General features: G+C 38.7%; 1 long non-coding RNA gene across 1 annotated transcript; it reads right to left on the bottom strand.

Moving 5' to 3' along the window:
* Nucleotides 1-1581: 1581 nt before the first annotated feature.
* Nucleotides 1582-6932, bottom strand: LOC137095819 (uncharacterized). The gene is made up of 2 exons (XR_010908968.1): nt 6329-6932; nt 1582-2796 (listed from the first exon to the last, which is right to left on the bottom strand). It is a non-coding gene; the product is annotated as an uncharacterized lncRNA (long non-coding RNA).
* Between the last annotated feature and the right edge of the window lie 18292 nt (nt 6933-25224).

The following is a 25224-nucleotide window of genomic DNA, read 5'->3' as shown; positions in this document are numbered from 1 at the left end:
ACAGGTGGCTAAATAGAAGCAGAGTTAGAAAGCAATTACAATTAGATCTCTCTGCAACCATTCCTTTGTTCTAATGTTTATAATATTAAACAGCTTGGATTTATAATTGGGTGAAGAGAGAGAATAAAAAATGTACATTAGGATCACTGCATGAGCGCAAATGAAGTTCAGCACATTTTGGCAAGAATGTTTAAGAAAACACTTCTGCTGGCTGTCCCCGTCCCTTCTCCATCTTGCGAACTTATAAAATTTTCTTCAAAGGAAAGCATGTGGATGGCGGGGGAGCATTTCCTGGGACTGACAGTTCTGTATGTGGACTTGCTGACAGGCCCTGGGCTTTTTTACTCCACCTTTTAAACCCACATTTTGAAGCTGCCTGGAAGCACCCTCCAACATACGCTAACAGTACAATCCTAACTCAAATTTCTACTGAATTCAGGCAGTTAGGATAAAGCATAAAACTCATTTGCTAGAGGAAATAATCTTCAGCAGAACTTCTGCAGACAGAACTCTCTTCAGCTGGGTAATCTTAGACATCTGCCAACATAGCAGTCTGCTAGTAAAACAACTCTGATGTCTAACATCTGCTAGAAGAGTAAAAAAAGGTCAAGAAGATATGGACCAAGGAAAGGACTATGTCATACTACATCTTGTCCTCTCCAACTCAAGTATACAACTACAAGGTCAGCACCAAGGTAGCAGGATAGTGTATAGTCCAAGCATTTATTATTTATTTTAGGTTTTTAAAGTGTATTTATACTCTACTGAGACAGACTGATAGGCAGACTGAATATAATCTTCCAGAATGTCGAAATCTAAGCTGTATTGGACTTTATAGGTTATGTCCAGTTTAAATTGTGTCTGCAAGTGATGCAATAGGCCATGAGATTGTTTCAATAAGAGACTTGTATATTCTCCATAACCAGTCTCGGTAATAATACGACCAGCATCAGCATTTTTGATCAGCTTCCAAAAGGAAATAATAATAATAATAATACTTTATTTTTATACTGCCCTATTTCCTTGAGGGGACTTTGAGTGATTAACAACAAATATCAACAAATATTCAATGCTGTAAAAACTAGACCAAGACAAAGTAACCCATCCCACCCTAACCCAAAACAAACCACATCTACATCAAAAGTAACAACAGATTAACAAGAATTAAATAGTAACATAACAAATATATGATTCCACAGCTTTCATAGGGAAGAAACAACCATACAATGTGTTATAGTGATCCAACTGGGATGAAGTCATGCTATCCACTAAATCCATCAGATCCCATCTGATCTTGGAAGCTAAAGAGGGGACACATTTACACTGACCACCTATTGCAAAGGGCACCTGAATGAGCTCCAAGATCACCAAACTACATACAGACCTGTTCCAAAATAACTTGGAGCAAAGCCACATTAATATGGTCTTGTCCCAGATTTGGAACCTACTCATTATTTTGGGCCCATGTAAACAGTACAGCCAGTTCTGAGAAAGAACCAGGTGCATATTTCATGGCTTTGGGTGGCTCAGAGACATGAGACGCTGTTGAAACGAGATAATGACCAGGCGGGAGGCAGGGTGTAGAGGTGAATGATGATGACCCTTTATTGTTGTCTAAGCACAGCTTATATATGTTTTGGTGCTCTTCAGCAAAGTCTGCATAGCAACAGTGGGGGATTACATAACTGCCAAGCGATTGGTTAGACTCTTGAGGGTGAGGTAATCTACAGGTGAGGTCAGCTACAGGCGATGTCATCCTTTCTGTCTTTAAGGGTAATGTCCATATATGGTCAGTGGGGTAGGAACAGTGTATGTATCTGGGGAGTATGGCCTGTCTTTAGTCCTATGTCATGATGTCCTGTATACTTGGCCAAAATGGTGTGAAGCATTAGTGTCAGAGGACTGAAATCCGCCATGTCCACTCGGAGGTATGGCCTGCCAATCCCTCTGTGGTACATAGCCATTTCTGCATCTCTGTACTGGGGACACAATGGTGTCCCTCTTGCATAAGGGACATAATAATGTCATCACTCCTTCACATCACTCCTTCATCTCCCCCTTTTTTGTTTTTTTTAACAATTTGTACGTATAAAGGACATCATGTTTAGGAGGGGCTTATAGGGGCCGTGACTGGTAAAGCTGTCACAGGGAACTGTTTTTTGTAGTCGACAGGAAGTCAGGTCATGTATTAGGATATCACTTTGAGGTGGAGGGGAAAGGTCAGCAGAGCGTGAGGCTAGCAAGAAGCTTATAACAATGGGCAAATGTAGCAGTAGCAGATTATTATATAGCCATCAATAGTTGTGTAGAGTAAACAAATTGGATAATAAAAGTATTATCAAGCAGGTACAGTGTTGCTTAAAATGTTAAGCTAAGTCATTAAAAAACAACATGCATAAGTATTTTGTTGAAGTTATTTGTGAGATTTGAAACAACACATAGAATAGACTGGAAGGTGAATGGAATTTTGAAGGCCTTGGTGTCACGTCATCTTTTTAGAGGCAAATGTAGCGAACAGGAATCCAAAGCGCTTGATTTAAGAAGTCAATGACAGAGAATGTGTGTTTAAACAATGTTGTTAAAAAGCAAGTTGTGTTTGTTAAAGTTCATAGGTTTATGACAGTTGAAGCAGGAACTCTTGGTTCTTGGCAGGGGGGTTGGACTGGATGGCCCACGAGGTCTCCTCTAACTCCTTGACTCTAGGCGATGAGGGGGGCTGGGCCTTCTCACTCCAGATCTGGCAACCTGCATCAAAGGGAGTAGAAGGGGGTAGGGAGAGGGAAATGCTTCTGGATCCTGGTAACGAGAGAAGAATCAGATAAAATTAAATTCAAATGATTAATGGTAAATAACACGTATAGGAAGGCCATTGGGAAAGCCTTTGGAAAGCGAAACCCAAAAACGAGCAGGAAAGAGGCCAAGGGGTGACTCCCCTTTCCTTTGTATGTGAGAAGAAGCAGATGGTTTTATAGAGGTATGATTTGAACGCTCAGCAATTTTGTTTTGTGTGGCCATCGTATGGAATGTTAAAGATGTGTAGGAAGAGTAGAACGTTGTAAAGGTATGTTGTAGCAGAGATGTTTATGAATGTAAAGGTATAAAGAAAGGGGTGGAGAACATGTTGGTGTGTTTTGTTTTGTGAGGGGTTAACTAAATGTAATCAGAGAATGTGTCAACAGTGATATGAAGAATTGTTTAAGGGAAAAATGAGAGAAAATGTGTGTTGTTTGTTTGTGTAAGTTGGTTTGTCTCAGTGTCTATGGGGTGTTGGTTAAAATGAGCTGTGAACATATGTAATGGATCTATTGGTTATCATAGATATGTGTATAGAATGTCATGTGTTTTATCTTTTGTCATGGAAAGTAGTGAGGAAAATGAGGCAAAGAGTATAAGTGGTTGAAGTTGAAATGACTGTTGTAGTTAGGAGTTTATTAATTGTGATATCTCATTGAGAATGGGGTGTTTATGAAACACCTGTTGATTGTATGTAGATAGTCTGTAAGTTTGTCATGAGTATATAGGGATGGCTTGGAGACAGAATTAAAACTGTCTGTGATGAAGATATCAGATTAACTGAACATCTTAAAAAAAACTGAGTGTGTTAAACCCAGGTCAATAATGGGAAGCCATGGTTAATCTTTAGTATTGGGATGGTATGGATGTAAAATCTTTGGAACTGATATAGAGTCATAAAAGGAAAAAAGCAGTTTTAGAATCTTTAAGGTTAAGGTAGTAATGTGGGTGGAGTTTAGGAAGAATAGATTGGACTAAGGCAGAAAATGTTGTATTAAAATCTTTAGGGAATGTATTTTGAGCAATATTATGGGTAAGTGGTTTTAATCTGTTGAAATATATGTGGATGAGTGAGGGAATGATCAACAGTAAAGCTGTTGGAAAACTTTAGTGAGTGTGTAATGAGAAATGGATAATAGGTTTTGTAGTTTGAGGATGAAAAGGTAAGAGTTTCATAGGGCTGTGTTTTGTTGTAGAGGAGGGATTGTGGTAGCTATGAATCAATCAATCAGTGATTTATTATGGTCTTTGATCAGCACAGTATAGAATGGGTATCGGTGTGTGTAAGGAAGGGAATTGTAGTTTCTAAGTATTAGGCATAAAAGCAGAATGAAAGCATATTTAAAAACATCTAATAATATCATATAAAAGAGACAAATTAAAAGCATAAAACAGAGTAATCAAGTATAAACAATCATGAATCAAAAAAATCATTTTAAAACAGACAGAAAGGGAGGAGGCAGTGTGTGTATGAAATCAGAGCTTAGAGCCTGGCCGTGTCGGCTTAGCTGTCTCCTGTGGAATGTATTGCCCCCCTTTTGGGGCAGCGCGTGTCAGCTTGGAAAAGGGAGAGACTCTGATGGATTTTAGTGTCTTGTAAGGTAGATATGATGTATGAATAAAGCAATAAATGTCTGGTTTTGAGTATTGTTTTATTAATGTTTTAAATGTGGGTAACGAATAGGGGTGTGTGTCTGTCTGTAAGAAGTGAGTGTTGATTTTATTTAATGACAGAATGTTTAAATCTAGTGAAAGCTGAGATCAGATTTTTAAAATGTTGATAGGTAGTGTGTTGTGTTTGATAGGGCATGTGTTGTCAACTAATGTTTTGTAAGAAGTGTGTTTTTATGAAGGTGATTCATCTGTAAGCATCAGATGAAAGGCATGGAAACTAAGCATGTAATTGTTTAGGTGTGATTAAAATTTAAGATTGTATGAATTGAATGTGAGTCTTATATATAATTAACCCTTTGAAACGAAAGGGACAAGAAGCTTTGTGTGTCAAGCCTGGTTTAATGTTATTGTTGGTGGAGTTTAGAATGTGTTTTAGTTGTGAACTATAGATTTTAAGAATCACAACTCTTGATTATGAAATCAACACCAACTCTATCAGTATTTAAATTGTTGTATATGGGTATGTGTATCACACTTGATCAAGCAAATGAAAGTCTGTTTTGTATGTAAGACATTTTTATCACAATTCAAAATAATGGTAGCAAAATCATAATTATGAAACAATAATAACAATGAGCAAAATTATAGCTATGAAATAGCAACAATAATGAAAACAATCTCAAACAATCTCTCAGTAGGGGGTTAGTATAACATAAAGAATTATCTTTATCAAGGATAAAACTTAGAAAGCTTTTTTATCAAAACACTCTTTAAAAAGAATGAGGATTTTTTATTGATCTTTAACTGTATATTGTGTATGTATTAATTTTGGAATTTCTGATTGAACAGAAGTTCATTTTGAAAACCATTTTGTAACAAATGTTTATTTAATGACAGTATATACGGGAGCTTTATGTTTTTGCTGAATGGAAATGTTTTAATGTTGTCTTTTGGAGAGAGGGGTTGTTAAACTGTCTTATCAATGATATATTAAGAAGAGTGAGGAATTTGCGACCTGACGGAGGTCTATCCAGACGTAGTATAGGCACTGTTTATTTATGTAACTCCCCCTTCAGAAGCATACGTCTTTTCAGACTCAAAATCTGGGAGGTGAATTATGATATTGATGATTGTTTGGTGATCAGTGGATTGTTTAACCCCGCATGTTTCGGGGTCAAATGACATTATGGGAAGCTTTGGTCGGCCAGCTGCTTTAATGAATGTGCCGGAGCCGTAAATTAGATCTGGAATCACGGCTGTTGTGTTTTGAATGTGCTCAGTTGAGGATACAGCTTCCTCGAATCCTGCCATGTCAAGAAGGGTTGTGGTGATGTTTTCTCGGCCCCCAGCATTCTGAATGGTCTGAGGAATCATGTCTCTCAGTGGCTGGGGCTGTAACAATTTTTCAAGACTTGGCTGTTTATTTTTAAGAGAAGTAGAGGGGAGATTTGGATCGGCGGGGGATGATTCAAAAGCAAAGACACATGAAGGCAGGATAGGGAGGGCTAGCTGTGAATTCACACAAAGAGAAGGGGAGGCTGGCTGTGAATATCCCATCTCGAGAGGGGTAAAAAGAGGATTTATGATCTGAGTTGGGAGAGGTTGATTCGCGACCGGAGCCACGGGTGGGCAATTATCTGTCACTCCCAAGAGAGTGATTGTTTCACAACATTGCTTCCACAGCAATAATTGTTGAATTGTCCCCTGGGGTTTTTCATGAAAGGTTTGACCAATTTTGATCCAATCTGATGGGATCAATGAACCTCCTTCTGGGTACCATAAACAATGATACCTGATTTCTCCAAGTAAATCTTCTACCTGGCCCTGATTTACTTCAAAATACCCTGCCTGTCTTAACAACCTGTACAGTTCTTGTATATGCCTCAGCTGCGGAACTGACATACTTAATCCCATAACTTACGATTTGTGGGAGTGAGAAAACTCACTGAAGGGTGCGCACCTTGTAGCTATTCCAGCGGTAAGCATGGGATGCCTGGATCTTATCACGTCGTCGGTCACCAGATGTTGAAACGAGATAATGACCAGGCGGGAGGCAGGGTGTAGAGGTGAATGATGATGACCCTTTATTGTTGTCTAAGCACAGCTTATATATGTTTTGGTGCTCTTCAGCAAAGTCTGCATAGCAACAGTGGGGGATTACATAACTGCCAAGCGATTGGTTAGACTCTTGAGGGTGAGGTAATCTACAGGTGAGGTCAGCTACAGGCGATGTCATCCTTTCTGTCTTTAAGGGTAATGTCCATATATGGTCAGTGGGGTAGGAACAGTGTATGTATCTGGGGAGTATGGCCTGTCTTTAGTCCTATGTCATGATGTCCTGTATACTTGGCCAAAATGGTGTGAAGCATTAGTGTCAGAGGACTGAAATCCGCCATGTCCACTCGGAGGTATGGCCTGCCAATCCCTCTGTGGTACATAGCCATTTCTGCATCTCTGTACTGGGGACACAATGGTGTCCCTCTTGCATAAGGGACATAATAATGTCATCACTCCTTCACATCACTCCTTCAAGACGCCCCCTACTGTCAATGGGGCAATTGGGAATGAAGAGGAGCATTTCCTCCTTTTCTCACTTCTCCCTCCTCTGTTGCTCCATTGCCCCTAGCCAATATTACTGCAGATTAAAATTTACCAGCAGGATCCATGCCCAGAAACGTCTATGACCTGGAGAACGGGAGGGGATGATAAGGGTGGCTGTCCAGTGCTGCTGGTTTTCAACATGGCTAGGCAGTGGTAAGGGCTCTATAGGCCATCCTAGAGCCGATATGGTATATGCCATTTGCTTTAGGATAACAATGTAGATCCATCCAGAGGTACCTTGTTTGTACTTGGATGGGAAACTGTCAATGAATATCAGGTGCTGTAGGCTATAATTCAGAGGAAGGCAATGGTAAGCCACCTCTGAGTTTTGGGATTGCCATAAATCAATAGGGATGCACACCCACACACCTCCCATGTGAGATAGCTCAGCTCAGAGTGCTAGAGATTGATTGAAACCATTTGGGATCTATGTATTTTCACAGTGAATGGGCTCAGAGTTCTGGTATTTTAAAGAATCTTCCATTCCCTTCCTATTTTGGACTTCCAAAATAGCTCATATAGTGTTATCCTGAAGGCATTTCATCCGAACTAACAAGTGAAATATTGTGCTGGTTTGGAAAATGAAAGTTCAGTCACAGAATTGTGTTTTGTTTCATTTTGTTTTTTAATCCTACACAAACATCGCTATTTTCCTCCTGAGCAGAAGGCCACAGCAAAAACAGCAATAGTTTAATCTCAGCTGACATGGGTATACAAAGAGTTGAAAAACTGAAACTGTTTACTGCTGAAGTCAATGAAGGTGTAAACTACAGCTCGTCCCAAATTTTTCACATCTTTCTTGCAGCTCAGAATACCATACAGCAGCAATGTGTATAGTGTCTTGTTGAATTCTTGCTTTTTTGTTGTAGTTGTAGCTATTAAAAGAAAAGCTTTTGTGGCATCCAGTAAGTGGAAATAAGGATTCCAGTTCTTTTCTGAAGCAATAACATAGCACAAAAATACCATTAAAACATGTGAGCAATTCAAAACTGGCAGTTAATTGAAACATGATTATGTAGGTCCCTGATCAAGTTTCACTTTACTAGCTCCCAGCAATCTACTAAAGCCATCTAAATGAAATTCCAGAACAGTAACAGAAACTCCTCAAGGGAGTCCCTTGCTCTTAAAACACCCCAATATTACTTTTTAAAGTTTTTCTTCATGCCTCCCAACTTTTGGTCAACTGTTCAAGAAAGGAATGCAGTGTGTATACAGTTTTTCTTAACTTTCTTTTCCTTGTTCAGATATGACATTGAGGAAGCTACTGGATTCATGTAGGCAATCCATATTGAAAGGAAATACTCTTTCTCTTAAGTAGCTTTTGATGAATTTTAAAGCAAAATATGTCCTGACCTCTTGATACCAACCATTCCTCGAACAAAGCCAATTTCTATGACTATTAAGAGCAACATGAGAACAACTGGAAAAACCATGAAAAGGTGTTTTGAAATCTGACTTAGGAGGAGGAGAATTAAAAGCAAGATTGGAGGACATTTTAACCTTAATTCGCTTTTCATTGAGTTGGGCAAGGCTGAGAATTAGACATAAAGATAAAGAAATGGAACTAAGGAACAAGTTATGTGTTATACAAAATGTTGGATCCCTACTATGTTTTTTTTTAAACCGAAATGTAGTTTGGGATTGCCAAACTGTTTAGAAAAATGGCAAAGGAAGAATCTTTATTTACCTTTCCATTCTGTACAGTGTTTTCCATTAAAATTGCCTCTCACCAGGTAATATTTACTCTATTGGTACTCTGTTTATCCTTACATCTGGCCCTCAACTGTGAAATTAAATTGCATACTCATTCCTAATTTTAAGAAACATTCCTCCATCACCAAGCCCTGAGGTAGTCTTTGTCTCAAAACTGTATTTTTTAATATTATAATACTACAGTGCTGTTTAGAAACCTCCTTCCTCCTTACACTTGATATTTTTATGTTCCAACTTAGCTTTCCATCAAGGGAATGAATAATAACAAAATGAAAGAGAAGCTGAACGTTGTAAGAGCATTGGCAATCAGGGATGCCCTGCAATATTTTGGTGTTGGGGACAAAGGGCAAAATGGCACCCCTTCATTCTATATATAGAATAATTCAAATGGGCTGGAAGTAGAACCTCACTACTGACAACTGGATTGGATCCCCAATCATATCTGAGGCCAATTTAGTGGGAAAAGACAGGGACCCCAGCACACACTGCAGACTAACTCAACCAGAGGAGTCAGCTATAGCACAGTACTTGATGAACCAACCTGGACACAGAATATTATTGATGAACACAGAAATCCTGGACCATTTTGACAATTATTATGTCAGACTACACTGAGAAGCCATTGAAATCCACATGCACATGAACAATTTCAACAGAATGGAGGAAATCATGAAAATGAACAAAATCTGATTACCAGTATTCATTTAAAAACACACCAGAATCAAGACAGTAAATAATGAACACCACTCAGAAACAGGAGAACTCCAGAAGCAAGCAATCAAGTGCCAGTTAACACCTCTCAAACAGAGGATGTCTCCAGGCAACAGAGGCCAGACTACCTCTATGCAGATACCCTCACTGATTAACTTTGCCACTTCGTGGCTACTCAATGCTATTCAAGCTTGCTAACTTCAATATTCACATTTGCTTTAAACAGACAAGGATTCTTTCTCCCACCTTTGATGTTCTACAGATATATATACACGCAACTTGCTTCACTGTCAACATAATATCTGAAGATGTCAGCCACAGATGGAAGCAAAGCATCAGGAGAGAATGCTAATGGAACATGGCCATACAGCCTGAAAAACTACTGATTCCGGCCATGAAATCCTTCAACAATACACATAGTTTAAGTTTAGTCCTTCACAAGCTGGAATTAGCTGGGAGGGAGGGGGTACATCATGTAAAATAACCTAGAGTAGCCTGTTCCAAAGCTGTTCTGTATATGTCATTCGAGTATCTTGAAGCCTATCTAGGCAGTTGACTAGGTAGTCAGTGTGTTATCATCAATGCCCTGTTCTCCTCTGGCCCACTGATGCCATGACTATTTTACCGGCCAAAGCAATTCCTTGGTACAGCTGGGCTGGCAATGTTGCTTAAGGTGAGATCCTATTTCTATTTCAAACCTTGCCAATTATAACATTCCATTTAAGCAATGGCAAAAAGACCCATCAACATTTATTTGGCAAGGAAAAAGACAAAGTGGCAGATTCAAAGCACTACAAGACAGTAAGAAAAGAGGAGGACTAGGTATTCCTACAAATTCATCATATGGACTAATTTGCCCATCATATGCTGGTTCCTCTCCTCTTTTGCCATGGAACCCATTACACAATATACTTCTACTTCCAGTGAGGCTCTGTGGCAAAAGGGGGGCAGTAAGCAATGCATGCTGCCACTGCAGCAACATGGGAGGATTCTCGTGTTACATTTGCATCAATGGGGGGGGGGGAGCCAGGCAGTGGACACCTCCCCCTGTGATTCTCCATCCCCTTACAAGGACCCCATGTGGCAAATTCTGACTTTAATGTGATAATAAGGTTCTTATTCTCAAAACGTACTGTTTAACTTGGTTGAAGAACTGGTTGTTCTTGAGAAATGAACGTTTACTTCAACTAGAAGAAGAAGGTCTAAAATATGGGATTCATGTCTATCTCTAGTATGATAAAATAAAGGTTGATTCTAATTTTAATAACTACTACATAAGGAGATTGTTATTAAATGTGTGGAATAAGTGCAAGAAAAGTTATTATAGCAGAAAGTCATTGTTGTGCTCTTCACATGAAAGTCTGTTTAGAATGGAAATTGTCCTGAAAGAGAAGTGGCTGACTTATAAAGATTTATTGGTGCTGGATAATAATCAGTATAGAATAAAGATGAGAAAGGAATTACTGTTTGAAAACTTCCCAATACAATGGTTTACCTGCAGGCAATTAGTAGAATAATTTAAAATAGATAAAAATGTACTTTGATTTGTTATTGATAAACCCAAACTTGATTCTGCTATGGATTCTGGAGAGGATCACTTAATTGCTAAGATGTATAAATTGTTGTTAAAATATGAAATGTAGGAGGAACAAATGAAAGATTGTAAGGTTAAGTGGGCACAAAATTTTGCCAAACAAATACAAATTGAGCAATGGGAAGGAGTCTGGACAAACAGTTTGAAATTTACACTGTGTAATGACTTGAAATATTTTTTAATAAAATGATGTATTGGTGGTACCTGACACCAGAAAAGATTGCTAAGATGTATAAAAATCATTCTAGTGACTGTTGGAAATGCAGGGGAAAGGTGGGCACTTTTTACCATATGTGATGGTTATGTAAAAAAAGCCAAGAAATACATGCACTTTTAGAAGAAATTGTTAACGTCATATTTGAAATGAAGCCTGAACTCTATCTGCTTGGGATGTTAGATGAACAACTTGATAGAATATGTGAAAGATTGTTGCTATACATGGTAATAGCAACAAATATTATCTACGTACAAAGATAGAAAGGCTCAATTATTCCATCCCAAGACGATTCACTTATGAAAATAGGTGAACTTGTGGAAATGGCTAAACTTACATTGATTAAGGAGAAATTTCTAACTAACTTTAAGAAACACTGGAGTCCATTTGTTGTGTTCCTTCTACAAAGATGGGGCTAAATTTCTATCACTGGACTAGTAGTGTATTATTATGTGGGGAAAGGATGTACCAATAGTTCCTTTTCACTAAATAGGTATAGAAAACTAAGAGAATATAACCACCAGACAGAGAATGTAAAGCCCTTTGATTAGATAACGTAGATTGCTTGTAGTTATTGTGGTTTTTCTGAGTTTAGGATGCAGTAGTATTGTTCTAGAAAAAGCATTTTTAATCTTTTGTTGTTTTGTTTTTTAGTTTTTGTATATAGCATTTGTTTTAATCTGTCTTAATAAAAATGATAATAAAAAGTACTGGATCTTATGTAACAGCCAGCCCTACTGGCAATTGATTACATTCATCCTAGGAAACAGATTTCACTGTAATCCTTAAATGCCTATTTAGAAGTCCCATAGGCTTCAGTAGGGCTAAATGTATGTATAAGATTGCAAACGTAGCCTTCTACACAGCTAACGTTTATTCAGGCACAATTCCAAATAGTGCTTTTTAAGATATCAGATCCTAACTTATACCTCAAAGGGATTACAGCTACAGAAACTAGAGAGTGTAACCTTCCAAATGGTGCTGGATTGCAATTCCCATTGGATTTTGCGAGCGTCGCCAATATTAAGGAAAGCTGAAACCTGCAGTCCAACAAGATCTGAAGAGCTGAGCTTTGCCTGGTTTAATTCCTCCATTGATTCTAGACAAAGAGCACAAATGTAAGACATGGCATAGATATTTAAAAATAGAATAAAAACCCATTCCACTTCTCTCTTGAAAGTAATCAAATATTGTTTCAGTCACATTTTTATCAAATATATAGTACTGCAAGCGGGCATTCTACTATGAAGCTGAAAAAAAATCTAACTAGCATTTAATTTCTTCCTGCCAGTGCTTTGTTATTTGATATTCTACAGTTTCATTACATCCATTTGGAAAGCAGAGAGCATTCTTATATGGGAAAGAAAAACTAGATGACTAATGCACATACTGAGTTTACAGTATTTCAAAGCTGTGCTTTGAAAATCTGATCTGTGTATCAGGCACGACTATGCTTTGAATGAGAAATGTATTATAGGAGATGCTCAGCAGGTTATTTCAATAATAAACTTTTTAGGTCTGAAATAGAATTTTGTAGCTTGGGGATAACCTACCATTACTAAATAAACATTAAGTAATGCAATCTGTGCCTATGGCCATACAACCCTAAAAGAACCCAAGCTAGTTTCCTCCCAGAAACTAAGCAGGATCAGGTCTTATTTGTACTTGGATGGTAGACAGCCTGTGAATGCCTAGTGGTGTTGGCTAGCTTTAAAGCCAGTATACTGCAGTAGTTTTTTCAGCACTGGAGATTGGGATATGAATCCTCACTTGGCTATGCTCACCTACCGAGTGAACTTAGGCATGGCACACTCTCTCAGACTCGGGGCCCTTCCACACAGCCCTATATCCCGGAACATCAAGATAGAAAATCCCACAATACCTGCTTTGAACTGGGTTATCTAAGTCTACACTCAGATAATGTGGGATTTCCTGCCTTGATATTCTGGGATAAAGGGCTGTGTGGAAGAGCCCTCAAAGGAATGCAAAGGCAATCCCTCTCCAAACAAAACCCATAACATGGTCACTATAAATTTGGGGAAAAAACTTGGAGGCATGCAGCAACAATGTAACCTGTACTAAATCAGCAACCCAACATCCAGACAATGGATGCTGTCAACTAACCATTTCCTCAAGTGATGACATACAGTGATGTGTATGTGACTATTTGGTTCACTAGTTGTCTCTATTTTCTATCCAAGAGTCAAGGATGTCTAGTTTAGCAAATGGTTAGAGGCATACAGATAAATGATCTCTGAGGGGCCTTCCACACAACCTTCTATCAAGGCAGAAAATCCCACAATATCTTCTTTGAACTGGGTTATCTGAGTCCACACTCAGATGATGTGGGATTTTCTGCCTTGATATTCTGGGATATAGGGCTGTGTGGAAGGGTCCTCAGTAAATAATCTTCTATAGTTGTTGAATATTATTGGATTGCCAATTAACAGGAACTATTTTGGCTTCGCTAGCTTCTCCTGTGCAAGTCTGTAACCTGGAAACCAGCTCTTAAATTATATTGGGGGTATAAATAAATTTTAATGTATTCCTATCTTCTCCCCTTCTCTTTTAGTTCAGCGTGGAAACAATGTGTGTGTGTGTCCATCTCTTGTTCTTGGCAGAGCCCACATCTTAATCACTCCAGGAACTTGTTCTATCACATTGAGAGCAATTCATGGATCTCATAGTAATGTCACATCAAAAGTAGGAAAAGACTGCTGAAAAGTACATGTTTCTCCTTCAACTTCTTTGTATGAATGAGCTTTGACAGATAAGCTAGCCAGACAGTGTTCATCAAAAGCAAATCTTATGCTCTGGTCCATTTTCTGAAGATTGAGAGGAAATGGGTCAAGACAGTCTGTAGGCTGCATCTACTCATCATCATCCACCCTCCCATAGCATATTCAAACAGATCTTTTAGGCACATTAAGCTGCACAGGCAACAATATTTAAAAATTAAATGCTTTATTTAAATATTAATAGTCTATGCTCTTTTAAGTATTGTGCTATAACTGGACAAGAGCTGAGTTGCAGCTTCTGGCATGAAGATTCTTCCATTTTACTAATGAAAATGTCACTTAGTGTGCCTATGTAGTGGGAATGTAAGGGAATGCTGTCAGAAGTGGGATCAAAAGAAAATGAAATCATTTTTTTAAACCCTGGCCAGTGGACTACCCCAGTTATTTTGTTTCCAATTAAGAGGGAAATGCTTCTTGTCATTTCAGTGTACAGAGGAAAATGCGAAGACTTTCAGTTCTTCTGCCAGACAAACCAGTTACATGTCTACTGCAAGAGGCAACAAAGGGCTATAGCAGTCCTAAATTAAATCCATGACCCACTATGCAGTGCCCAGCATGCCGCTATAAAAAGGTTTAGGAAATGCAGATGCCACACTTGTGCAAGCAGCCATGTGTGCAAGTAGAAACACATAGAGCAAAAGCTTTCATATTTTCAAAGAGCCAGCTTAGACATGCTCCGTGAAATCTGTGATTATTATAGTCTTTTAAAAGAAATACATAATTAATATCAGATGAGGGTTAGGGCAGAATACTTGGAACATTAGTGAGAGGGACATTTTTCTTTCCTGCCATGTTCCCTATTGAAATCAAACTGTGGTGTACTCCATGGATGCAGAAATGCAGGAGACAGTGGCTGCAATCACAGAAGCATCTGATTATATACTTATAGAGAGATGTGAAGTGTTTCTACCACCTGCCAAAGTCTGCCATGGTCTTTTGGAAACTTTGCCATCTGATGCAATCATGTCTGGGTACAGTTAGTTAGACAGACACTGCTACAATCCTGCCCACCATTGGTTTCTACCAGACATGGAACAGACATGGGTGGAAGACTTCAGCAGCTCTATGGTAAGTCTGGAGGTAAGATCACATTAAACAATATAGAAACCTCGGCTTACATGAGGCCAAGCCCAACAGCATATTACAATAAAATAAAACTAAAGTACAAACAACAACACAGTAAAATACATAAAACATATGAATACAGTAAGCAATATAAAAACACAATACCAAATCATTCACAATCACAATGACAATGAGCGGGCCACATGTGCAAGATAAAATACTAAAAACTCAGGGTGAGATAGGAATGGAGCAGAATTACTTGTGAGGGAGAAGCTCATAAAAAAAACGGGGTCACAAAAAATAGTCAATGACTTCATATCAAAGTTGCTATTACAATTCAATTTGTTCTAAAAGGAAATGGGCATCCTATGGCATAGGATCCTTTGTGAGACCTTCCAGTAATCTAGCTCACTGTTCTTTTGCCCTACACTGCTGTTGCCACAGTTCCACCACCTCACTTGATAATAGCAGAAAATACACCTACCAGCCCCACTCAAATGAAAGACCAGTGCCCACATCAGGCTAAAGAAAGTGTGAAACTGGATGGCATATTTAATTTATGTTCAGAAGTGGTGTCCTCCTTAAAGGCAAAAGATGTCTGTTTGTCCTAGCTCATGCTTTTACTCAGCTCCATATTGAGACTAGCAACTGGAAAGCAACACGGGCTTAATTTGTAAGTCTTATTACTGAGGTATAAAGCTCTGAGGAAAGTTCATATTCAGAAGACAAGATGTGTTAATAACAAGGAATACGCATACAACATCTAATCCAAAGAGTGCACTGGACAGAGTATGTATTCAGTATGTTCTGCTTGATGTGCACTATGATCAGTGTGAAGAAGGGCACTGATTTCTGCTAATTTAGAGTGATAATGTTACTCTTCTTATGTGCCACTATTTCTGCCAAAATGACATGCACCTTCAACATCAATTTTTGTAGGTACCTTCAATATTGTCATATAATCCATTATTAAAACTAAAAATCCATATTATCTGCTTCCTCAGATGTGAAAGGCTCTCTGTGGGACAAAGAGTTGGGGGATAAGAGAAACATAAGCTTATGGCCCACTTGTCTCCCTTTTGACATATCTACTGCTAGAATTCACCACTATTTCAGCTCATTCATGCATGTGGCCCAAGGAAGCAAAAAGACTTTATATCTATGAGCTGAAAGATGTATGAGTTGCATTGGTGTCTTCAAGTAAGCTGTTGATTTATGGAGACACTATTAATCTCATAGGGTTTTCTTAGGGCAAGGGATACTGAGAGGCTGTTTTGCCAGTGACCTTCTCTGAAATATAGCCAATAGCACCTGGAATTCATTGGTAGTCTCCCATCCAAGTATAAACCAAGGCAGACACTACTTAGATTCCAAGATCAGATGGGATCTGGATCCTTGAACATTAGAATGCAGAGCAGGAAACATTTCTCAGGGTGCATAAATCTCTGTCTTTATTGAAATTTCAGTTATAAAGAGCCTCTAATTTTTTTAAAAAAAATCCCTACACCATCAAGACTTTAATTAAAGTTATACTTAGCAGCCTTTCTTACTTCACTTTCCTTTCTCATCTGATAGTGCCAGACGTCTACTTGATATTTTATCATATGACTCAGTGGCTGTGGTTATCAATGTTCTTCTCCTTTGAGATAGCGGTCTTGAGTATTCTCCAAAATGAAATGAATTAATTTTAAATGTTATAAAAAGAAATCCAGTGCAATCTTGTACTTTGACATAGAATTCAGTAGTTCAAATTTGTTACCTAACAGTACACCTCTGGTCTATTTTTTCTATGTGCAATATGAGTTATTCCATATGTATGTGTGTGAGTTTATGCTCCCAAATTACCAGTGGATTTATGATAACCCTAAGATTTTCTTAGACAAGCAACACAGAGATTTGGTTTTGCTGGTTCCTCCCTCTGAAATATAGTTCACAGCATCTGCTCCTATACAAGTACTAACCTGGGCTATAATAATAATAATAATAATAATAATAATAATAATAATAATAATATCTTTATATCCTGCTTTTCTACCAGAAAGGCACTCAAAGTGGCCTCTAACATGTTAAAATACAATATAAAATCAACAACAATCAAATACACAAATATCAAACATAATAAGCTAAACCATGTTTAGCTTCCAAGATCAGCCAGAATCCGTTGCCTTTGAGATATGTACTCAGCAGGATTCTTTGTAGCGCAGAACACTACATGTAAAAGCAGAAGAATGGGTGCCCAGGGGATTTATTTATTTATTTATTTATTTATTATTTACCATATTTATATCCCGCATTTCTCAACCCTGGAGGGGAATCAAGGTGACCTTACAACAGGCAGCAATTTAATACCATACACATATATCAAATAACCAATTACAATTAAAACCAATAATTAAAACATGGATTATTAAAAACATCACTTAAAATCACGCAATCCAAAACATAATCCAGGGCCATTCCATTTGTCAATCACATTGTTCATAGTCACATATTGCACGGCTCCCAATTACCGGTCAATTAAAGTCATAATATAATTCTGTCTCTAACTCTGCCCTTGCAATTGATATGGAAATAATTTTTTAAAAGATCAGAATTGATTCACTTGTTTTAGTTCATTTCACTTTAATATTTGTGTCCTTGTACAGCTTGCAGAAATAGTGATATTTAGGTTTGCTGAACTTAGGTGCTCAGGAGCTCTAATTACAAACCAGAAAATGAATGGTGATACCACATTTATTTAATGTATTGTTCTTCCTGCTACATATCAGATTTCCTGGTGGATCTCACAGAACTGATCTCAGAGTTGGTGTTGGAATCACTCAGACTTTTGATTTTAGGCAACTTCAACATCCATTTAAGACCAGTCTGTCAAGTGCAGCCAGCATGTTCATGCATCCACGAAAAACATGGGGCTTTCACATCTAGTTTCAGGGCCTGCACATTCAACCCTAAATACTGTTTTCAGTTCAGAGTGTATTATTATTATTATTATTATTATTATTATTATTATTTATACCCCGCTTTATCTCCCCTAAAGGGGACTCAAAGCGTCTTCACATAAAAGTACCAGCGTAACAATTTTAAAAATATACCAATATGTGAACATTAAACCAGGATTAAATATAACCAGTATTAAAAATTTCCCAGTTAAAAACCATTAAAACACATTCAAAGTTAACAGGTTTATGGGTTTCCATGGACAAATAATTACCGTCACTGCTACTATCTGTCCTGCAACTGTGGTAGTCCTATGTAGATGGTCCACCCTTGAAGACGAATGGATCATTCAGAATTCTAGAAAACCTTGGAGAGTTTTGTGGATGGTACCACTGATGATCCTGTTGGTCAATAGATCTATTCCGGTACTGATACAATCGCTCCCAAGTGTTTTCTCTGACACCTTATTAATTGGGCTACTTGATATGAGGAAGACTCAGGGAGTTGAAACGGGAAGGACATCAACCAAAATGCAAATTGTGGAAAATTCAAATCATAGCCAACAAAACAAAATATAAACATATTTGTTCCTATAAGATGGCAGTACATGCAGTGAAGAGAGCCTTGTTCTCTTCATGTATTGCATCTGTAAATCAATGTCCAGCCAAACTAGGAGGATATATGGTGGTGATGATAATGATATTGATCTTAGCCACATACACAAACATTTGCACACACACACACAATATAGACTCAGATTCACAAGATTCAAAGTACATCAGAAAAAAAATCTCAAAATTAAGAAAGTCAAGTAGAAGGAATTTGCTGCTAGTTGCTTTTCCTCTTCCTCCTCTTCCTCTTTCTCCTCCTCCTCCTTCATCTTCAGATTAATATTTGTAAATCTCGATTTTCTGTTTTACACCAAACTCATGTTTCTCTTTCTTAGCAATGGAGTATGTTTGCCATCATTGTGCCTTCAGCATCAGGGAAGAACTCCCAATTTTCTCTTTGTTTTCATTCTCTCTTTACAGCATTAGAATTTCTTGGGCCTGGAAACAGCTGTGTTTCTGAAATGGAAATGAAGATGTTGTGACTTATCTTGCTGTGCATATAGTGATAAGAACCTTGTCTAAGCAGCACACAGTCAGAGCTGCCCAGTGCCCACACAGCACCTGAAGCACACACAGATGTTTATACTAAGAGTTCCTTTCAACAAATAGTTGGTTGCATGGGAGAACTTGAGCAATAGCTCTGGCATAGGCATGGACATGACCCTGTATGAGACTTTCAAAATGGATTTTTTTTCTGGGACAGTTCCCATGATACATTAGTCAGGAATCAATTTTGCTTAAGGATATTTTCATAAATAAATAAATGAACAACCAATGGAAAACATGATTTCGTCTATGCAAATACGTCCTCTGTTCCCACAAGTACAACAGTGAGTGTAAGCATTGTGTAAGCAGACGTTAGAATGATGGAATGTTGGAAAACATGTCTTAGCAAAAATGACTCAGGAAGAACAAGAGAAGCAGAGAAATGCAAACAGGTTGCAGAAGGTTCTTGTACAACCTTAGTGATTAACTGAATGAAGTTGGTAGCATGAGTTGTCATAGATTCAGAATGCATATGCACTGTGGAATTAATGCAATTCGACCACTTTAATTGTTATGGTTCAATGCAATGGACGCCTGAGATTTGTAATTTGGTGAGGCACCTGTACTCTTTGGCAGTGAAGGCTAACAAACTTGTAAAACTACAACTCTCATGATTCCATAGCTTTAAACAAAAGAAGTTAAAGTGATAGCAAACTGCATTAATTAATTAATCCAATGACAGTTTATTTGAGTTTCCCACCACAACAAAGACCAACCAGCAATGATGTCTGAGGGAATCCCAGACCAATTACAGAGTGTATCATAGCTGGATACCTGCTGAACCAATCAGGAGCTAGCCCAAGATACTTGAATAGCTATCAAAAGTAATAAATATGCTCTGTGTTCACAATTACAGTATGTCAGTTCTTTGGAGTGCTTTCTCTGCTAACATCCCCTCTGGCCACTGAGAATAAACCTCTGATTTTGCCTTTCACCCATCTTTACCTCATTTGGCTTTCTAGGAAGGTAGACACACCAGGCCTCCCGAACCTGTGGTCCTTGCAGTACTTTATGGCTCATGTAGAAGGGACCTGACAAACAATGTATTATTTTCTGAATATTAGGATCTTGCTCTGAATTTCTTCCCTGAGGTCTTCCTACCTGTGTGAAGTAACTAGCAATGGTATAAAGGAGAATATCTTAGGTTTTGTGTCTTCTTTAGAGGGTTCACTTGGCATTGTCACTGTGAAGTTGTGAAAATGTTTCATTCCACCCAAACCAGTTTGTACCTCATCTTTTGTTTCTCATCCTATTTGTTCTCAGTGTTATTTACTTGCTATTGTCTTACATACTGACAAAAGGAGTGTTTACCATCTTGTGTTCTTTTCCTTGTTGCTATTACACAGTATTGCAAAATTATGGTTTCATTATGCTGTACCGTGTTTCAAGAGCTATTCAGCTGAAAAGCTGTTTTATAGTATAGTATTATAAAGGTATGCTTAGATTGAGGCCCCTTCTACACTGCCCTTTATCCCAGCATCTGATCCCAGATTAACTGCTTATCCCAGTTTATCTGGCAGTGAAGACTCATATAATCCAGTTCAAAGCAGATAATCTGGAATCAGATCCTGGGATATAGAACAGTGTAGATCCACCTTTAGTCCTACTAAGATCAACACATGTAAGTGGATGTAGAAAGTCTGCCTTTTAACATTATCATTTCATGGAAATAGGAAGAGTAATTTGGAAGAAATCATCTAAGAGCATTAGATTTGAAGGGGAGATGTTGAGGCTCAGCGTCTTGGCAGTGAAACTACTACTGGTTGTAGGAGAAGGAGGAGTGATGCTGAGTCAGAGCTGGATCAGCGTCAGCTGAAGCGTATTCGAGATATTATTTTGGCACCTAGCGACACGGAAGATTTTGCAGGGTTTGGACCCGAGGATTTGGAGGAATTGGATTACCGGGGAGTAAAGCGGGTTGCCAGTGAGTCTGATAGTGATGAAGAAACTATGAGTAAACGGCTTAAAGATACAGCTGACAATTCCAGTTCAGATGAACTGGAAGCCAGTAATGGGGAAATGGAGGAGGAATTGGACTGGACTCGGGTTAGGGAAATTCAGGACATATGTACACAGCCCACGTCTAGTGACGAGTTTGAGGGATTCCAAGATACATGGCAGGCAGGTACATCTTGGCAGGATCAACGCTGGCAGAGATGGTGGAGTAACGAGCCAGCAGCTGAAGGAAATGACCCAGATGCTAGTGATGAGGATCAATCTAGCGATAGCGATTGCTAATAAAATGGGGGTTCTGGGATGTGTAGCTTTGCAGAGGACAAAGCGTTGTATCGGGTGTCTTGTTCTGCCTAACCTCCATTTGGGTCCTGGGAATCCAGCTATCTTGTCTTCGTGTACCTTGACTTCGGATTGGAACTACGTGAGTGTCTTCGCCTTGCCCCTGTTTTTGGAACGTTTCTGGACCACGTCATCTGCCTGCCGGACTTTGTTTGCTGCCTGTCTCCGTTATTGACCAAGGACTGTTTGACTCTGCTTTTGCCACTGTTTGTTTTTGCTCCAGCTTTCCTTTTTCCTGAGACTAAGTCCTGGGATAATCCGGTTTATCTCTGTTATTGTTTACCTGCATGAAGGTCCTTTTGTTTTGCTAAGTAGCATTGCTGTTTAAGTGCTGCTAGCCTGTTGAAGACTCATTATAGACTTTTGTTAACTCTTAATCTGCTGTGTTGGGCAATCTTTGGGACCTGAGTCACAACAGGAGAAGAGTGGAATCCTGCCCTCACTGTCACTTTACTGCAGGCACAGACATGGGAGTGACTTCTCACACCAAGGTAGGTGATAGAATGTTGCGGGACTGGGAACTAGTGATAATAATAATAATAATAATAATAATAATAATAATACTTTATTTGTACCCTACTACCATCTCCCCAAGGGACTCGGTGAGGCTGACATGAGGCCAAGCCCACAATACATCAATACAAGCTATAACAACAACAATAAACAATGAAAATAAAACTCATAAACAAAAAAGCAATAACAATGACAGTAATACAACACACATTTTAAAATCTGGGCCAAATGCAATTAAAATTTAAAAATAATGCTAGGCATGAACAAGATAGGAGAGATGGGGTGTTGGTGAAAGCATACAAGCAATCCTAAATCAGTGTAAAGTGCATTTAGAGGACATAATGCTGAGGGTTCATTATTCTGGGAAGGCGCACTGGAACAACCACATTTTCAAGCTCCTCCTAAAGACTGCCAAAGTTGAGGCATGCCTGATGTCCTTGGGGAGTGAGTTCCAGAGTCAAGGGACCACCACTGAGAAGGCCCTTTCCCTCGTCCCCATCAATTGCGTCTGCGATGGGGGTGGGAGCGTGAGCAGGGGCTCTCCAGATGATCGAAGAGATGAGCTTCATTAATTAATAACTAGGGATGGGAGAGGGAAAGCAGTGAGGGAGGAAAACCAGAAGCAGGATGCACATGGCATCAGATGACAGATTGTTACAAAAGGTGATGGTCCAGCTGCCATGCCACATTACCTGCCTTGTGTGATAAAGTCCTACGGCTGTAGTCAGCAAACATCCACTAGCTGTTTCCAATCAGCAGCAACCTACTTCCTTGTTTAATCATTGACTAGTATCATTCTCACTTAACCTGACAGGCATTCAGCAAAAGGTACAAACCCTTTATCACCACTGCAGATACAAAGTCATAATCTTAGCACGTAAGACAATGTTATCTACATTTCAGTTACAAGAAAGAATTTGAGGCTATTTTTTTCCAATTGTGATATATGTCTACTCCTGGTATTTTCTTTTTTGTACTATAGTATTGTTATAGCTTAGAGATTGGATTGCTAATATCACATTTTTAGCACAACTTCCATTAACCTAAGAGCAATGGAGGGCAAGCAACATAGTGTATGTAATCACCCTGTCTAAAAACATTCTTTGGTGGGTTGGATGCCAATGGGATTTAGAGGATAATGGGAAACAAAAAGGAGATAACTGCATGATCACATGGTAAGCAGGCAATATAGAAATATGAAATATTAAAGCAAGGAGTGAGAGGATATCTTCAAGTGATCTGAAATTAGAGTTCTTAGTTTCTTTTAGGAGTCATAGAATGTTGGTTGTAGGGTGAAAAAAAAAGTGAGAAGACTATCATTTGTACTCCTTATGGATTATAGATAGCCGGAACCCTAAAATGGGCTCCTTTCTCCTGTTATTGGGCAAAAATACTCCTCAATGTTTTTCATTCTTCTAGGACACATAATCACATCTCATGTCCTCTGAAAATAAGGGGAAGAGAGGCCATCCTTTGTACTAACTTTGTTTGAACCATATATTGGAGATTCTTTTTGTAGTTTCTTTGAACATTGCTTCATTCTTCTTGAATGACATTCTCTGGCACTCTTCATGTTGTCACCTCATCATGCCATTAGCAAAGGTGATTAGTTACACAAACTATTATGCCAGTCAGTTGAGCTGGGATTTCAAGATTATAGGAAACATACCAGCTGTTGTATGGTGCACCTTTCTCTCCAAAGTAACACGCACAGTAAATTGCCGCCAGCTAACTGGCCCTGTTGCTTCCTTGGTGACTGTTCTTGCTGAGATAAGTAGGCCTGCTTATGTCACCTATGAAAAGTTCTTTTTATCTCTGGCGTGCCAGGAACCTTGTCTCCAGAGAGAGTCCACCAATCTATCTACCTGGCTTACCAGCAAGCTACGCACAAAACACCTGGCGAGAGGAAAACAAACATATCTCCAACAGACATATGAATTGTGCTCAGTTCTCTGAAACTTTGCCAGTTTTTGCACTATTTGATGTTATTTATTTGCCAATCCCTGCTCCTGAGATTGTTTGAGAGTGACAGCTGCCCTGTGCTTGCAAATAGGGAAAAATGACTATGGCAATAAGCTTCAGTTATGAGAAACATGCCACCGCTCTGGAGAGATTGGGTAGTACATTACATTTAATCAAGGGATTATCAGACATCCCAGTCTATCCAGTGTCTTCCTAGGAAATAACCTGAAACAAAATCTCATAGTGTAATCTATTTTGGCTTTAAAAGAGAAATAATGATAGCCCAGTGGAAGACTTCATGCTCTGCAGGCAGAAAGAACCATGTTCAATTCCAGGCATCTGGACTACATAACATATCATGTAAAAAAGCTCTTGCTCAGATGCTGTAGAACTAAGTCAGATGAGATAGTGAGTGCTTTTAATCAGTCTTGGATATGATGGTCCAATACTACTCGAAGGAGTGTTCTGTGGACTGGTGCCCATCCATGGTGCCCATCCATGAGTCATTGGTTGCTGATCCACAGCAAGTTTCCAGGAAAAAAAATTAGTCAATGGACACATGTATGGTGCCTGTTCCTAAGACATTGGGGAAAAATGACCTGGCACTCCTGAACATCATATAGCTGAAGAAATATTGGTCTAACCATAATTTAGTGGGACTTGTGGTACGTTTGGAAAAACATCATTGACTGTTTCATGACATGTAGCAAAATGTCTTCGGAGGTCCCTGATGCCACTCAGGTTTATTGGATAGGTGGCACATAATACAAAATACTAGAGGCATAGAACTATAGAGTTAAAAGAGACCATGACCATCCAGCTTCTATTTTAAAAACTTCCAGAATAGGGGACCCCACCAAACTCTGAGGCAGCATCCTCCACTGTCAAACAGCTCTTACTGTCATGAAAGTTTTGCTAATAATCTCTTTTCCTGCAGCTTGAATTTATTGCTTTGTGTTTTAATCTCTGGAGCAGCAGAAAACAAGTTGGTTCCATCTTCAATATGACATCCTTTTGAATATTTTAACTTGGTCATCATGTCACCCTTTAACTATCTCTTCTACAGACTAAACATACCCAGTTCCCTCAGACATTCTTTGTAGGGTTTAGTTTCCAAAGCTTTGATAATTTCAGTTGCCCATCTCTGAACATGTTGTCAATAAATATCCTTCTTTAATTCTGGTATGCAAAACTGGACACATTATTCTAGTTAATGTCTGAACAAAGCAGAATAGAGTGGAATCACTATTTATTTAT

The sequence above is a fragment of the Anolis sagrei genome, chromosome 1 (genome assembly GCF_037176765.1).
Source record: "Anolis sagrei isolate rAnoSag1 chromosome 1, rAnoSag1.mat, whole genome shotgun sequence".
Lineage (NCBI taxonomy): Eukaryota > Metazoa > Chordata > Lepidosauria > Squamata > Dactyloidae > Anolis > Anolis sagrei.
The sequence above is the reverse complement of the archived record's forward strand: the minus strand, read 5'-3'. Positions and strand labels throughout refer to the sequence as shown.